The following is a 7,156-nucleotide window of genomic DNA, read 5'->3' as shown; positions in this document are numbered from 1 at the left end:
CTGCGTCATCATCTGGGGCTTAGAATGAACCAGTGACTAATTCCGTAATAAACCGGCCTCTTCCAGGGAATAAGGGAGTTTGATAGGATAGACTTGAGAACACATAGTGTTTTAATAGTGTTTTAAGTTGATTTAATGATAAATGGATGGACTCCTTAGTTTACAAACACAAATGTATTCGAAGAGTTACAGCTGCCTCTGGAATGCATTTGCTTATCTTCTGGTGTTACAAACCTTCCCTAGACTTGGGAGGACAAAGTTGGTGGACTTAAAAGTAATCAAATGTAACTGAAACCTGTGTATATATCTTGATGTTTTGCATCTACTACTTCTTGTCTGTCTCTTGCTAATATAACTCTTCCATATTTATTTATCCAAAGTAATCTCTTATCATTTCTTCATCATCTGCTTTTTAAAATCTCTTGTCTGTTTTCCTGGGTTTCTTTCTCCTTTTCATTTATTAATTTCTCAGTGTACTTTATAATGTTATTGGAGGATACATCGTGGATCATTGAAGCATAACCCTACATTTTAGCTTTTTGATAATTTTGATTTTACAAAGGCTGGAGCCTAGAATAGGGATCCAGATTTCTTTCCCAGTCACAGTGACTGTTATTCCACTATTCTTGGAGGAGGTGCCCCAAATTTACATAATTAAAACTAAGAAGATAAGATAGACTTAAAAGTTATAATTTCTTCTAACATCATGGTTTCCTTGATTTATTCCAGTAGTTTGGGATTAATATATTTCTTCCATCAGAATGAAATTTTTCTCCCACATTACAAAAAGGCAAGGCAGGAAATACTGTACCTTGTCAGTGCTCACTTTGTCACTGGCTACTCCAATATTAGGCATAGTCTAGATAGAATATTTCCATTATCTGCTTGCACAGCTGCCTGCTCCATATGCTTCTGCCACCAAAGAAGGAGCAGAGGGTGGTGACATCTAAGGCAGCTATTGCTGCTCTTAGCCATTAATGTTATAACCACCATTTGCCTATATCTCTTGCTTGACTTATTTAGAAAAAAAGTGTATCTGGAAGCTTAGTCTTTTGGTTTTAATCACTCTTCCCCTATCTTGCCAATTTGCTTCACATGGACTTGTTTTTGCATATATCAGACAATATTTCTAATACTACATGCTTGGTGGTTTTACAGCACCACAATGCTGTACACTGCAACCGATTTCACCCACTATGAGTGAACTTATATGACATTTTTGTGCTGGTACCACTCAAATGTGTGTATTTGGTGAGCTGGTTCAAAGCTGCTAAAACTTGTAGAGGGCAGTGAACATGCATAGTTGTAGCTTGACCAGATCATCCCGATCACAAGGTAAGGAAAGGATCATGAAAATCGCTGTAGAGAGAATAAGTCAAAAGATTGGAAATTACTTACAAGAAGAAGAACAAAATAAAATGAAATAACAGAGTACAAACAAAATTTGGTCATCTGTAATCCCATAGTGGAACTCAATGCCATAAATACTTTAAATTCAGATTTATGTTTGAATATAAACTTGAAGTATCTCTTTTAAGATGCTGAATCATTTCTAATTAATGTTATCCTTGTTCATTTGTACCACTAATTTCAGTAAGTTTTCTGACAAAGAAATGCAGAACTGAGCCTCTGACCTCAGTAGAATTATAATTAAGTCAGCCCTTATTAGTCATAAATTTCATTCTATTTACAGTAAATATATAGTGAGAATTTGGCTCTTGTTCTGTAACACATAAACAACTAGTAAAACCAGTGTAACATTTTTGTTTTAAGCTGGTCTGAGATACAATACCGTAGACAAAAATCAGACTGCTCCAGGGTACTGGGAGCCTTGCAGAAGACCTTGTATTCAAAGAGTTAATGACCTTGAACAGGCCACATGTGCTCTGTTGAGCACATTTACGCAGGGCTTGAGAAACCCCTTATTCCATACCATTTACTTCATACTCAGGTCCCACACTATCCAATACATCCTCACATCCTCAATAACCACCATCCCCCTTCTCATCCTTTGATATAATACACAGATATCATTCCCTTAGTCTATGGACCACCCCTGTGAAATGTCCATAAAATGTCCACAAAACGTCCACTGATTTAATTTAGTCCATGACTTTGGGCTCCATCTGTTATGGTGATCACGCAGGACAGGAGAGGTGGTGTGTTGCATGGAGTTACTGGGTACCAAAGCCAGCGCAGGTCAGGTCACTGCTGCACTTGCACTGCTTCTTGTAAGGCTTGTCCTCCATTGGTTTGGGTGGTTCTTGCTATAGTAATTCCCATAACATGAAACACAGATCCCAGGTTGCAACAATTTAAAAGTGTTTCCATTACAATTTCCACCCCTTTGGACCAAACCATAGGGTTTAACATTGTAGTAATGAACTCCTCCCCTTGCCCCTGCTCTGGCTTGGACTTACCCACAGACTGCTGTCCCTTAGGGGTGTACCTGCTCCGAGTGGAGCCGTGTCTATGATCCACCATCTTTTTAGGGATATACCTGCTGCAGCATAGACTTAGCCACAGCCACAGTCACTTTGAGGTGTACCAGTTCCAGAATGGCGTTCTCTACAGGTCACAATGCCTTCAGAGATATACCTGCTCCAACATGGCCTTACCAATAGCTGCAGTCCCTCCAGGAGTGTGTGCCTGCTCTGTTGTGGGCCTATCCATGACCACATGCTTTCAGGTGCTCCAGCATGACCTGGTAGAGTGTCGTGAGAAGCAGAAAAGGCCTTGACTCTGTGTAAGCAGTGTTCAGCAATAACAAAAACATCCCTATATTATCGACACTGTTTCCAGCAGGAATCCAAAACATAGCCTACAAAGAAAATTAACTTTATCCCAGCCAAAACCAGCACACTCTGTTATTTACATAATCTGCAATTACAATATCTTAGGAAAGATAAGCTATATGTGGATAAGGGGTGGAGTGCAATGATTCTGACTGAAAGAGAACTGTACATTGGGCTGCGTTGCACTGTATCCAGTGTGGCTGCCTTGTGCTGCACAAATCCTTGGCTGCAGGATGAGCTCATCCACATCACTGTAACAGAGGACCCTGAAAGCAGCTCCCACTTGGTACTGGCATTTATGCCACCTGTGTGGCCTTGCCTTAGTAACAGTGCAGCAAGTTCTTATATGAACACCATTTTTGTTTGACAGTAGAAATTGTTAATCAAGTTGTTTACTTGTAAGAAAATTATGTAGTAGCTCAAATAGCCAAAAAGAAGGAACTTTCTTCCACGGACAGGCTTGCCATGGGAAGGTCCACCCAGGGTCCGCCTCATGCTGCATGAAAGCAGGCTTGCTGGTATCTGAAGGGATGTAAGGTTTACTTGTTATCAATATCACTCTTTTTATTCTACCTTATTACAGCAATTATTTCATTAAGCCATTTTTTGGGCTTTTCTTATTCATACCCAGAAAGAACCCTGCACCCTCTCTCTCTCTCTCTCCCCTTCTCATCCCCCACCTTAGTGCAGAACTACCTTCAAATGAATAAAATCCTGTGTGAAAAGAGTTTGACATACTGGAAGTGATCTAAACACAATACAGTATAAATGTTATTGTTGCTTCTTTTTTGATAACAAAGAAAGAGAGGAGTAAAGATATATTTAAATCAAGTATTTATGAACTTCATAACATTTTTTTTTATTTTCACTCAGCTACATCTATACAGGATAAAATATTTGTCTGTCAAGTATTCCCAGTCACATATTTTCAGTAAGTGAGTTTTCCCATACCTACACTGATAGCTCTAGTACTTATCCTAAAATGAATTTTTTACTACATCTTTTACAACTTTCATTTCATATTTGCAATTTACAGGCAGTAATAAAAATGTGTATATTAAATGAAACAACAGCTCATTACAATAGAGGAGTGCACAACAGGTAGAACTTGTAGTGACAGGTAGTGAAAAAAGGAAAACAATGCATAGTAAAAATAAGTTTCTGAAGTGGCCAAAAGAATTGGTGGAAATTGGCATATTCCTCTACAAAATAATGAAAAATATCTCCTAATTCCTTCATGCAATTACACTGTAGAAAATATAATACCATAATACTTACATGTCAAAATCAATTAGTTGCAAAAGTCATGGGAAATAGTTTAACATCCTGAAGAAAAGGGTCTGTTTTCTCTCAAACTTACTAAATATTTTCTCAGTTTGACAGTCAGTAAAGACAGAGATAACCTAACTTAGTAAAACTCAAATTTATACAAAGATACATGGTTTGGAAGCTCTGTCTCCAGTGAGGTAAATTACTAATATTAAAAAAAAACCTCAAGCCTCAATAATCAGATAAGAACTCAGCTGACAAGGTTTAGGCCTGAGAACCTTAATAATGGAAATAAACTAGGATAGCGATAGTCTTGCCAATGACACAAAATATCAGACAAGAAAATGGTCATCAAGTAAAACTTGATGTCATGCTCCCTGAAAGATATTTGTGGCATTATAGGAGATCTGTCTAGAAACAGGAAGCTCTGGATATAACAAGATAAAGAAAAAAGTAAATCTGTCCAAACCGCCACCAAATACATGGAACATATCACAGAAAAAGGATGTTTTTAATCCTGTGAAATGCTGACAAACCTGACAACAGTGTTTCCTGAAAACAAGTATCAGTCAGATCTACATGGTTGAATTAGTAAGGCTTAGACCTGGTACAAAGTTCTTTCTGACCTTCAGTGTGTCTCATTTACCACGGTATTGACACCATGATATAGAAATATGCAAGTCCTTGAATAAATGGAGGACAAAGGAGCTCCTGAGGGCATTTCAGAGTTCTGAAATGGTGGCAGTGTGGACAGCATTTGTTTTACTTGTCAATGCTTGTCTTTGTGCTATTGAATCTTCTAACTTGTTACCAAGCTTCAAATAAATAAGGAGTACAACATGTCAATGTATCAACCCAGTAAAATAATTTTTCTGTGTTATTTTAATTGAACATACTGAGTTATGGGTTTCCAAAAAAGAACTCTTTTATATGATGGGTAGAGAAGGAAAAAAGTTTGCACTGTCTAAAAATTTATGCATTTATTGACAAAATTGTCTCACTACAGGCTCAATATTGTACCTGTCAAAAATATTCACAGGAAAACCCAAAGAACTGGTTACAGGCTAGAAGTTTGTAAGTACTTTCTTTGTTGTATCTCCAGACAAATATTTTGTCATTGAATAATTCAATTTATGGATCACCACACTTTGTCAATAAATTAGTTTTTGAATAGTAGCTATAAAGCCTCTAAACAGACGAAGGATATTCTGTTCCAGCTGAAGGATACCTAAGCACACAGTTGAGCCTGCCTGAGGAAAGAATCCTATCCTAGTCTTAATTTTAGTTAAGTTCAAAACCATGAATATACAGACTGCTTTGCATGACTTCACAGAATACAGGGCCATTAATACCAGTTTACCCAGCAGCCTGAATGTGATTGCTATTCAGAGATACTGCATTGCTGTTACTGCAGCTTCTGAATAATTTCTGCACTAACCAAAGAACAGCTTGGGTTAGAAGGAACCTCTTGCCACAGACAGAGGGTAGGGAAGAACCCGTCTCTGGGTGGGCTTGAACCACCAACCTTTCGGTTAACAGCCGAACGCGCTAACCAATTGCGCCACAGAGACTTACTAGCACAAAACAGATGAAGATGAGATATCTAAGGCTAGTTTATATAGTAGAAATATGGTCTAAACCACAGATGAAAATTATCTTCTTTATTTGCATCCAACCACATGCTTTGTGCCGGGCTCTAAGCAAGCCTAAGCAAAGGAGTCCTTGAAGATGCAGAGCCCAAAGCCCAGCTCACCAAGGCAATCAGCTCTGGTGCTGGCATGATCTGCAGCAGAGCGCTCTAGTGAGGTGCACACGTGGGTTTCCCGGACCAAGGGAACCTCAGGGGGAGACAAAAGACCAGCCAGGAGACTGCAGCTCACGGGACAGCAGGTGACAAGAGCTAGGCAGGGCCAGGAGCCATGATGACCAAGCCCCCAGACATGCTCTGGGGAGCATGAGCGACCAGGAGCGCTGCAGACAGGGTGGGAAAACAATGAGTGGTGTGACAGCAAGGGCACGGCCAAGCAGTTTGCACGGCATTTTACACAGAAGGGTATGCAGGAAGGGTGTTGAAGGTTGGCCAGCTTGACCAGGGAACAATGGTATCTACCTGGCAGAAAGCCATGGCCTCTCTGAGCTCTGTACCTGCCACAACTGATGCAGCTTCCCAGACAGAGCTCTGGTGGGAACGTGCTGCCACCCAGGTGTCAGGCTGCAGGGTATGCCCTACTCTTATGCCAGTATCAGACAGCAGCAGTGAGCATACCTGTGGGAGGTGCACCCTGGTAGGGGAACTCCTCCGCTTAGTGACAGAGCTCCAGGAGAAGGTGAATGTGTTGAGGAGTATCAGGAAGAGTGAAAGAGACAGACTACTGAAATTACAATCTACCTTCCCTGGGACAGACCAAAAAGGCAGACAGGACGCACGATATGGAGGATTCTCTATCCTCCCTCCCCCTGGCTGAATGTGGTGACTTAAGGGACAGGGGAAAATGGCAACAAGCTGCTGCCCGGCATGGCAGGCACGTCTCCTCTGTGACTCCCTCACCTTCCCAGGTTCCCTTGCATAATAAGAATGAGGGTCTGCAAGTGGAACCAAACAATAAAGAGGATGATGGTTCATCTAGCTTGGAGGTGTTGCTGAGGTTGTCAGCCTACATCCTGCATCAATACTGCTTCCACAAAGAAAAAGAAGACGGGTCACTGTCATAGGAGACTCCCTTCTGAGGGGAACAGAAGACCCAATATGCAGACTGGACCCACTTCTTAGAGAACTCTGCTGCTCCCCTGGGGCCCAGGTTAAAGATGTGAAGAGAAAGCTTCCTATGCTGGTACAGCCCTCACGTTATTATCCATTATTGATTTTTCAGGTAAGGAACAATGAAGTTGGAACAAGAAATCCAAGGACAATCAAGAGACTTCAGGGCCTTGGGATGAAGGGTGACAGATGGGGAAAAGGATCTTTGCACAAGTGTTAGCAGGGCTCACTGAAAGAGCTTTAAACTAGATTTGAAGGGGGAAAGGGCTAAAAACATGCTTACTGGAGACAAGCCTGGGGGAAGCACACCAGTGTTTGAAGGACAGTGTGCTAG

The 7,156-nt window shown here is 40.8% G+C and overlaps 1 non-coding gene across 1 annotated transcript; it reads right to left on the bottom strand.

Moving 5' to 3' along the window:
- Positions 1–5,561: 5,561 nt before the first annotated feature.
- TRNAN-GUU (transfer RNA asparagine (anticodon GUU)) lies at positions 5,562–5,635 on the bottom strand. Its single transcript has one exon. It is a non-coding gene; the product is annotated as a tRNA-Asn (tRNA).
- Positions 5,636–7,156: the final 1,521 nt, after the last annotated feature.

The sequence above is a fragment of the Phalacrocorax aristotelis genome, chromosome 1 (genome assembly GCF_949628215.1).
Source record: "Phalacrocorax aristotelis chromosome 1, bGulAri2.1, whole genome shotgun sequence".
Classification (NCBI taxonomy): Eukaryota; Metazoa; Chordata; class Aves; order Suliformes; family Phalacrocoracidae; genus Phalacrocorax; species Phalacrocorax aristotelis.
Note: the sequence above shows the minus strand (reverse complement) of the source record. Positions and strands in the feature narration are given on the sequence as shown.